The sequence below is a fragment of the Solanum tuberosum genome, unplaced genomic scaffold, assembly GCF_000226075.1.
Source record: "Solanum tuberosum cultivar DM 1-3 516 R44 unplaced genomic scaffold, SolTub_3.0 scf00322, whole genome shotgun sequence".
Taxonomy (NCBI): domain Eukaryota; kingdom Viridiplantae; phylum Streptophyta; class Magnoliopsida; order Solanales; family Solanaceae; genus Solanum; species Solanum tuberosum.
The window spans coordinates 674,653-686,393 of record NW_006239245.1 but is presented as its reverse complement, the minus strand read 5'-3'; positions in this window follow the sequence as shown (position 1 = coordinate 686,393).

Genomic DNA, 11,741 nt, shown 5'->3' with positions numbered 1-11,741 from the left:
ATAGGTGTGATGTGTTGATAAATGGGTACAAAGTAGTACTTAGCTTTTTCTTCTATGTAAAGCTAAATGGTTTTGTGTTTTCTCACTCAATTGTTTGAATTGGTACAAATAATTAGATACAAAATGATGTTCGACCATGTTAGAATAAACACGGAGCAAGAACAGTGGACTGTGTATTTTATTGCTATGAAAAAAATCATTGAATTTGCTATTAAAAGAATCGTTTCAAGTCAAACTTTAAATCTCTCGAAGACAAAACATTATTCAATCAACTAAATGCCCTAACTATGTGTCAAAATTATCATTAAGGGCAACTCCGATTCAATAGGTGGATGACAAAGTATTTTTATTTCGTAAAATTAATGTGAGAGAAAAACTATATTGGGTATCAAGAGAGATAGAAGTAAGTCGAAGAAGTCTTAGAAAATGGTGATTATACAAAATATAACACACCTACAGCTTACGGAGGACATTATCTTAGACAGAAAAAAACATGAAAATTAAGGATTAAGCTAGAATGTTAGTAGGTAGTCAAGAGTTGTCAAGTTCTCTTATCAATATATGTTACTTATTTCTTTTGCTTCAGTTATCATATTATTTATTATTGCTACATATTCTTTTCTTAATTGTTTAGAACATAGGTTCTTTGCTATTATATTTGTTTTACATACTTGATTTTTGATATATACTTCTTCAAATCGAGAATATATCAGAAATATTTTTCTACTCTCACAAGATAAAGGAATACAATCGGTACATAAGTGGAATTTTTACGATTTTTTCCAAACTAGAAACAAATTCCCTTTAGAATATGAAGAGATTTTCATTTTTCATTTTTTGAGTCTATTAAAACTATATATTAATCAAGTAATATATATTTTTTAAATTTTTTGAAGGAGGTATTAAAGGATTTTCTGACGTTTGACCAAAAAGTGAAGTAACTTTATATAATGAACTGAAATTCTTGGATTTTAATTGGGACCCACCCATTTTTCATTCTAATTTGTGGGACATCTGACAAATAGGACTGTCCTTCATACCAATCTTCCCAACAAGGATAACCAATGCAAATGGGACAAAAAAAATAATTATTCTAATATTTATTTTCAAAATATTTTAGGAGTAATTTATATTTATATTGAGAAAATGGTCAAATGGCCCCTTAAACTATGATCGAATTTTTAACTACACATTTCTTCTTCACAGAAGTCCTACCACCCCCTAAACTGTTTAAAATTTAAAAAATTATCCCCTTAAAATGTCACAACCACATTTATATTGTCAGGTGATATGCATGCGTTTGACAGCTGGAAATTTTATTTAAAACTTTATTTTTATTTCTATTTTTTCTCTTTTTAATTTATTATTCTAAAAACTATGCTAAAGGTCAAAAGGTTGAAATTTGTAGATTTGTATCTCGGATCTTCATATATTGAAACTTTTTTATTGTAATGTTGATTGCTAATTGTTTGAAGTTGAAAACAATGGGTTAATTGAGTTTATATATAGCTGCAATTTTTGGATCTGAAGCATTGATATGAATTTTGTGAATCTATATTCTTACATTAGGAGAAATTGAGTTCGTCAATGGTTCGAAGAATATCATATGGCTGAAAATCGAAGCTAAAGGTTGAAACTTTGAAGCACAACATGAAATCACCATTAATGTTAGTTTATAAGCTTGAGTTCTAATTTTGACCTACTACATACGAGCTCCGTTTTGAATGGGTAATAAATCAAAAGAATCGAAATGTTGAGATAAGCTTATATTTAAAATCTGAGGCAATTTGGAGAATATTTAGGGTGGTTTTGCATCAAATTTTCATAGCAATCATACAAAGAAGATGAAGAACATGAACTGCATTTTTTCAGATTTGCAAGAAAATTACAAGTTGCTAAATCAGTTGAGAAGTATTATTTGAAGCTGAAATAAAATTTATCTATTTGTCTGAGACTTAAAGAAATTTTTTTAAATTGCCATCAAAACTAGCTTCGAACCGGAGAGAAATCAAATCCCAAATATTGCAAGCGCATACAAAAAAATTTTGTGGGTCTTTTGGGTATTGAATATAGGATCAAGAATTTTCCTTGTATTGAAAGTGTAATCGAAGAAAATCAGTTGAGTGTCACTGTATTAAGCTTAAACTTGTTTTGATTTGAAAGATTTTGGGTCTGTAGTTTCTGATTGTGGAGAAAAGGATGAAATTATTATCTACGATTTGTGGTGTATTGATTAATATAATAACGACGGTGATTTCAAAATGGTGAGAAGTGGTGTAATTGGATGGCTACACTGATGCTCTACTAAGTTGCTATGGAGAAGAAACCAAATTAGAAGTAAAAAAAAATTTAAAAAAAATAAAATGCATATATTTATGAAAAAATATTAAAAGTAATTTTTTTTTTATCTTTACTCTCTCAAGAAGAGTGCAATACACTCACTTTGCCATGTAGGCATTTAGAGTGGTAATAATTTTAGTTTTAAACAGTTTAGGGGGTGATAGGACTTCCGTAAAGAATAAGTGTGTAGTTGAGAAATCGATCATAGCTTAAGGGGACATTTGACCATTTTCTCAATTTATATTTGAAAATCTTTGCAATTTATACCTAAAAGGATAAAAAAAAATTAGTGCGGATTCATCTATATTTTCTATCCGTATTGTCTTAGTTTATGTGACACTTTTAACTTTTCGTGATTGAAACTTTTTAACTTTGACCATATATTTGGATATAACTTTTTTGATTTCTGGGATGTAATTCTAGTCTTAATTCTCGACATTTATCTATCTTCAACCCAAGATTTTGGGCTCTTGTTACTCTGTTTCAATTTATTTATATTGTTTTGACTTAACTTATTATCGTGATTCATGCAGATGATCGCACATTTTTATTGTTGTTACGGGTTTATGAATATAGCCGTTAGTTTGTTATTGCTTTGGTATTTATTGTCATGTTTCTCCCACCGTCTTTTTTTCATGTTATTATTGTTTTAATTTGTTTAAGCTGAAAATTTGTTCGAATAATCGCATATACTCTATCTTCTTCAGATTCTACTTCGTGAGATTTCACTAAATATATTATAATCGTTGTGGTCTTATATTGAACATGCATTAAAACGTAATCTTGGTGATTTGACGTACCAACAAGATGTCACTAAACAAAATATAAGTGATATGGGTTTAATTTTTTAAGATTCTAATATTTAATTTAATATTTATAATGATAAATTTATATTTACTCTTTATTGTAATTTTAATGATTTTTTTATATATAAACTTATATTTTATATCAAATGTACTGAATTCATATAATTAAGCTCAATACCAATAAGTTACATCCATTCTTGTAAAAAGAGACAAGAAAATTAACCCAAATATAAATTATCATATTGGCTTGAGTTTCTCCTTGTCTTTCTTCTAATTAATTAGATTATTTAATTAATTAAATTTTTATTAATATTAAAACAGAAAAAATATTTCATTCATCTAAATAAGAATTTTGGGAAATATAGACAAGAGGGAATGGTGAGGAGTCATATTTGTATCATATATACTCTCATTGTTTCAATTATGCACCGATATTTGATTAGATACGAAAATTAAGGGGGAAAAAAGACTTTTAAAATTTATAATCTTAAACATGTCATAATATCCAAGTTACAACAAAAATAGGCAAATATTTTTTTTCTCGAAGAAAACAAGTTGCTGAAAGATAAGGAAAATTATTTTCTTAATGGAAGTTGGGAAAACAAGTTGTACAAGTAATATGCCACATCAATTGTGTGTTCCTCACATCCTCCAACACACCTCATCTTCACCTCCATTCCCGTAGTCTCATCCCTTACCCCCACCCCCACCACCCAATCTCTAGTTCTTATAGTATTTGACTAGATTATATATAACTGATTTTATGATAATATTTTCTGTATACCTGTCGAGTAGACAAGAAAATAAATTTAAAAATCAACTTATGTTTCTAGAAAATATTTTTCTTTGTACCAAATACACCCCAAGCTTAAAGCTAATTATTTATCAACATAAATAAAAAAGAATGTCATAAGTCTTTAATCTAAAAATGTACACATATGATTGTTACTTTTAGAAAGACAATTTGAATGCTAGATAAGTTTAGCTGTTGAGACAATTGTCACAATGCCAGTCATGGCTTAGGAGGGACAGCTAAATGAACCAAAAAACTAGTGAAACATCAATTAAAAAGCATAATGGAAACTTCATTTTCTTAGTACAAATTGCTATTCAATTCTTATTTGAGTCCCAACTTCTTGTAGTTAACATCTGGTAAATGTGGGGACCTAGATCTACTTGAAAGGTCTTCATCACATTGCTATATTAAAAAAGGTGTATATGCTATGGTTTGCTTAGCCCTTAGGCCTCAATTCACAACAATTCTAAGACTGACATGTCGATCCTCCTGTATTAAGTAGATGCAGAATTTGGTTGACTTGAAAAGTATTATTACTTGTTAACCCTCTCAATATAATCGATTTGAAGGAGGTACAACGCCCATTCTACTACCTCCACCCTACCGTCCTCATTCAATATGATCCACCGACTCTAAAATTGAATTATCGTGAAATAGTTAGAGTTTCTAGTTTCAATTTTTCAAAGATTTTTATATAAGCTTATTTGATGAGAGTTCAAAGTAGTCCGACCATTAGGATTTAGATTTCGGAGGTGCTGGTCTAGCAACATATAGTGAAGGGTGGTCGGTTGGACACTTTTTCTTAAAATTCTTAAATTTTGTTCCAAAAAAAGTATTTTTTTTTTGTACTTTGTATGGCTGGCTATAGCTTAAATAGGTAAGACATGATCTAATCATAGAGCATATAGAAGAAGTAATGTATTTATTGGGTTCCAATTGATAGAGTAAGGACCTATATTATCCTATAACTTTAGCCAGCTCATTTAGTAGAGATTCTTTATTTAAGAAATGGACATTTATATATGCAATTGAATTGTTACATTTCAACAACCCTTCGAGGTACTTTAGAAATGGACATGTGCATGGTATATGACACCTAGTGTTGAGCCCGAATTCGACTGGTAAGGTTGGTACCTACCTTAAAAAAAGGATGCTTGCCTCAAGGTGGAGTCAGATAGAATTAAAGGGGTTAATCCGAATCTTTTTTTAGATGAAAATTATATTATTTTATATATGTTTTTATCGAAGAAAAAAGAGTAACTAAAGTGTTATTGAAAATATTTAAAAATATTCTTGAACCCCATTTGATAATTTCTATGCCTAATGTAAGTATCTTGAACCATTTGATAACTCCTAGCTAATATTGTTAATTAGTTTCTACTATATTTTGTACTGTTTTTAAAACTAATTAGTCTAATTGATTAAACAAACCAGATACATTTATTGATTTGTTGACCTTTGTTATAAAAATTGTTTCTTACTACGTCATTTTGAGCCCCAACTAATTTAGATTCTCATATAAGGTGTGTTGAAAAAGTAAATATTTCCTATCAAGTTTTTTTTTTTTTTTTTCATTTTTAGGATTCAAAGTCGAAATCCCTGAACCTATCTCGAACCGCTCAAACTTTTTACGCTAATTTGGGTTGTAGTCATTGGTGTGGAATGCACCAAATGATATAGTCTTTTTTGTTCACTTAGCTTAAAAGGAAAAAGGAATTCACCTTAATTAGAGGTATTAGGTTCGAGCCCTAGGTATGGAGAAAATTTGTTGGAAGCGTCACCCCCGAATGTGCCCTATAATATGTGATCTAGATTTAGTCGAAACTTCAACGAGAAGTTCAAACACCGAGCGGAAAATCAAAAGAAGAAAAGGAAACAACAGCCTGAATATGCTGATCACCACATGGGACTTAATAAACCCAAAATGACATATATATAACTCCACAACTTGCCTAATGGTAATTTATAATTGGTACTAGCCACAAACTTAAATCAATGTACAATTTTATATGAACATTAATTGAGTACGGCCTCCAGGTAATTTTTTTTTTATTGTATGACAATTTATATAAAGTATTCTAACATTCTTACTTAGTTAGATTACCTAATTTTTACCTTAGATAATTTCTACAATGAAAGAGACAAATTAAAGTCATAATTAATAAAACTTCCTTGGTACTCAAAACTTGTTCACTCTTGCCAAGCTGGTTATCATGTATATCAAATTTATAAAATATTTCAATCAAGAAGCTTGGATACATCCTTTAAAAAGTATTTTTACTATCTTATCCATAATCCTTAATTAAATAAGTGTAGTACTTATCTAATTTCTTGTTGGTTACATAATATTCATTTGGAAGAAAATAATTAATACCTTTTTGATTATATGATATATTCAACGAATAGATGTAAGGAGTGAAAAGAAGATGCACAAATATCCTAATATAAGGAGCTATTAGAATTGACTATGGCATGGATGAGGAGATCATGAAGAGGTAGACTAAAAAAGTATTGAAACGAGGCGATTAATCAAATAAGACATGAAACACCTCCATCTTACCAATCGAGGACATGATTATCTTAGATAAGAGAAAATGAAGGCCGAGAATTAGCGTAGAAGGTTAATAGACAGTTAAATATTATACTATTTTATTACCTATATTATCTTATTCTTCGATATTTTACTATAAGCTTATCATACTATTCACAATTACTATTGTCTTGTTCTTCATTATTCCCTTTAAATTGCTTTATTTGAGATGACGACACTATTTCAGAAACAACCTCTCCAACTTCTTATGATAAGGATAAGGTTTATGTACACATCATTTTCTTCCCAAATTTTATTTATGTTATTACGCTGAATATGTTATTATTGCGGAGGTCACATGTTAGCAATAAATTTGTTATGAAAATGAAAAAACATGACAAAGACAAAAAAGGGTGGCATGCGTGTAACACTAAGGAAAACTAGTGTTAGCCCATGCCTTAGCCAACTAGCCACAATATATGAAAATCATTGGCTGAATTTGGACCTGCTTTGGTTAATTAACCAAGTTTGTTTGCCTGTATAAGAACATAGAATTATTTTTAATACATCCATCACATGTATACACATTTATATATGCTGACCATATAATAAAACAAATTAAGAGAATGATGATTGAATAATTATATATTTAATGGGAGATCAAAGATAATAGTGAAAAACAAAAATAATATTGAGAAAAGAGTGAGCTGATCGAGTGCCTTGGAAGCATCTCAAATTATTTCACGCTCACTTAAAAAAATAAAAAATATAAGATATAGTTTATTAAATTATTTATATTTATTAGATATTTTTGAATATTAAGCACAATTAAAAAGAAGTAGTTCATTAATACCAGACTAGCTATATCTTTATTCTTTTATCTTAAATTTGTAAAATAACACTTTAGGATAAATACAAATATATTTTGCTGAAGCGCACTTATTTTGAAATAGAGTAATAATTATCCGCCATGTACCACATCAACATAAAATATAATCACTATAGGGTGGAGTCGCTATATCAAAAATAATCTTTATCGACAATGTATTAACGATAATAACTTAATTATCACTAAATATGTTTTTTGGAAGCAATTACTAGTGACAATTATATTTTTATTTGTAAATCCCCCTAAAATCTATTACGACAAAATCGACAATTAACTAGTGCTGGTAAAAACTTTAACACTTTTTATTAATGTACATATTTATTAACGCTAATATTTTTATAATAGATAGTCGTGCATATTCGACCAACCTTAATATCTTTAGTTTAAATTTCATAAATTATTAATTTAAAAATTAAATTTCAAATTTATAAACTTAAAATTCTGACTTTAACGGCGCATTACTATATGTGAAATTAACAAAGTTTGAGGTTAATGGCTTGGAAGAAAGATGAGGTGGGTTTGAGTCAGTCCGCGTGCGTGTCCTTTTGCGCATGATCCTATACAACCCATGCTGCCTTTTAAAAAATAATTAATTTTTTATAAGAGTTTTAATTAAAATATTTTACTTATATTTCAAATTTAATCAATTATAATAAATTATGCATTTGGTTTATGAACAAATTGTATATTTTTACTCTATTTCTGTATTTTAAGCTATGTATCACATGATGATTTTACTGTTAGAGAAGTATTTAAATTCCTAAACTCGGCATGAATTATTAATTTATTTCTGAATTATTGACAACTTGAAAAACACTTATTAATTTGACTAACTAAACTTATCTACATCCTCGATCTTATAACATGGTTGAAATGTACACTCCTAAATTCTTGTCAAGTTTAGCGGTATGTTCAACACTTTTCTCAAATTTTTATTAAGAGTTTCATGCTCCAATAAGAGTTTGAGACCATTTATTATGTCATGTGGCAGATTGGTGTATCTAAGTTTAGTTAGTCAAGTAGAGAAGTATTTTTAAGACTGTTATTAGTTTAGAGATGAAATTAATAATTTGTGTCAAGTTCAGAAGTGTTGTCAATACTTCTCTCTTTTATCTTTCTGAGTAATTGATCAAGTTAGAATACCACAGACGCTCGATTTTTTTATTTGTTCTTTATCAAATTTTGATTTTTGATTAAATGACCTAATAATATACTCTCTCTGTCCACTTTTAATTGTTATGTTGCGCTTTTCGAAAATTAATTTGACTAATTTTCAATGTCAAATTTGATTACATTCAATTCAATTTTTAAACAAAATTAGATATTCAAAAACTATACGAAAAATACTATAAATTGCAATTCTTTACATATCAATATGATGAAAAAATATATCGTAAAATGTTAGTCAATTTTTTTATAATTTGACTCTAAAAAAGTGAAATTATACAATTAAAAATGAACGGAGAGAGTAAGAGTCTATGAAAACACATAAAAGAGATACTCCCTCCGTCTCATTTTATGTGGCACAATTTCCTTTTTGGTCAGTCCCAAAAAGAATATCACATTTCCTTAAGTATTTAAAGGTACAATTCCTTTTTTACCCTTGTTGGTCCCACTTAATCTTAAAATAATACTCCAATACATTTACGAGGAGAGAGAAAAATGAGTCTACTTTTTAAAGGGCAATTTGATAAACATTTCAAAGTCTTCATTTATTTCTTAAACTCCGTGCCCGATCAAATATTGCCACATAAAATGAGATAGAGGGAGTACTATTTTTTTTAATTAGATATTCTTGGAATTGCAGACTTTACTGTTTTGCCAGTATCAAAACTGTTGCGTCATGACTGTTTATAAGCACAAGGAGAAGAATGTTTGTTGGCCTTTTGCATGCTCACCATTTAATATTTTTTAATTTTCCACACTCCAAGACAAAAGAAAAATAGAATTCATCACAAGTAAATTGTTTTTCCCGTAAGATCAGGTTCGAGTTCTAAATATAGAAAAATCCTTGATAGGAAGTGCTTTCTCCCAAATGGAATTCTACACGACATAAATTTGAAATAGTCAAACTTCAATACAAATACTAAACATCACATGAAAAACTAAAACTAAAATAAAAATAGAATTAATTACCCCAACACCCCAAACCCAACTTAGGCTGCCTATTCAAAGTTGACACATCTAGACTATTGGTCACAAGCAGACAAAACCAAACATATGAGTATGTTAATTAATTCCGCTTAGCCTTATCAACGTGAGTTGTGGTGTAATAGTGAGACTGCTCCATTCTTAATCAAAGGTCTCGAGTTTGGGCCTTTGATATGAAAACAATTCTATTGAAAATGCCTCCTCCATATAAGCCATTTAATGCATGATCCAAATTTAGTCGGAGCTCTACTACAAATTCCAAACATCGAGTGGATAAAACAAATTACTCCAATCACAACATATATACAGGGTTTTTTTCTGTAATAATCATGTTATAACTATTTTTTAAGGGGCGTGAAAATTTCAAAACGAACTAAGTAAAAAATGAATGGAGAAAGTAATAGCCAAATTAATGTTTTGAACTACATTTTCATGATATATTATATTACTCGTTCTTTATAATAACATTTTGTTATAATAACAAAACAATATCAAATAAACGATATTTATATAAAAAAATTTAACGGTGCAAAATAATTTATCTGAATTGAAGTACGGTTATAATGTGTTAAGCAAATACCACTAAGTTACTGAATCACCACGAAATTTAAACTATCTGAATTTTAATTAACATTCTGAAACATATTTATTTTATCGTATTGACATGAACAGAATTGAAACTTATAGTACTTATTGTATAATTTTAGAAAATCTAAATGCTAATTTTAAAAGATGGAATTGATCTTAATTAATTTGTTTTTCTGGGCTATGTATATTTACAACATCGGCCCAGGCCCAAATTCCACAGATGGTTAGTAATTTACTTTTTGATTGTTACATACATGGTCAATTTGGGTTAATTACAAATTGTAGCGAAATAAATTTTATATTTAGTAAAAGAGAATTCCATACCTAGCAAATTTCAAACCTATAAACACTAAAACAACTAGGGGTAGCATATATGATATTAACCTAATATTGGTTAATATTAGGTTTTTAAAAAAGTATTTATACACGCTCAAAGTTGGAAGACATAAATATCAGCTGAAGCCAAGCTAAATGACATATTTATGTATTATGTCTTAATATAATAAAAATATTGAGTTATAGACTATTCAAAGTAAAAAATTTGTGCCCACTATATTTTTTTGTCATATCGAATGTTTTGAAGCACTCATTGCAATTAAAGATTTCTTTTAATTGTTTATTCCTTCATGATACTTATTAGCTTTAAAGATTATGTTAATAATGTTATTACTTGGAAAATCTATACTATGATAAGAAAATTTAATTAGAGGCTTTCAAGGTGGGAAAGCTTTCACTAAGTTTTTTTTTGTCATATCAAATTGTTTGAGACACTCACTCAATTCAAAGATTTTTTTCATTGTTTATTCTGTTATGACACTTATTCACTTTGAAGATTATCTCAAAAATGTTATTGATAGTCTTTAAATGGACAATGAATTAATATGATACAATCATTAAGAATTCACATGTCAAACAAACTAGAAAAATAAATCGATGAAAAAGTTTTAAAATATTTTACGAGTTTAATTTAAAATAGTATGATATATCATATCATACTAAAAGCGAAAAGTCTTTTAACTTAAAAATTGAAATATTAAAATATCCATTAAAGTTGAATGACCATCTTATATCCTCTAATAAAACTTTACTCCTATAATATCTTATGTGCACACACGTCAATATACATTCTATTAAAGATCACTATTAGATATAAATATTCTTATCAGATCAGTCAATTGTATAATTATCTCTGCATAGAATACTTTTCTTCATTAGTTGAAAAATAATTAAGTGTTTAGATTTTTGAAAACCGATAGTATTTGGTTTGGTTATGGTTTTATTTGAAAAAACCCGAAGAAATAATTGAACTGATGAATTATATACATATATTTTATTAATATACATACTTAATATATTATTTTTATAAATAATTTTAAAGATCTTATACATATTTTCATTAAAATTTCTTTATAATTTACTTATTGAAAGCAAAAATGCCCAAGATGAAACATTTATCTTATTGATTTCATGTATATGAGTGTCTATGTTAATTCTTTGTGGGACTGGAAATGTTATTGTCTCTTCCTTCTAGGCCAATATAGTGAATTTTAAAGCTTTATTGATAGTAAATTTAGTGATTGAAAGTTTAGTAATTTAAGTCATTCTAACTATTTTTCGTTTTGAATGGATTGTTGTCACTTT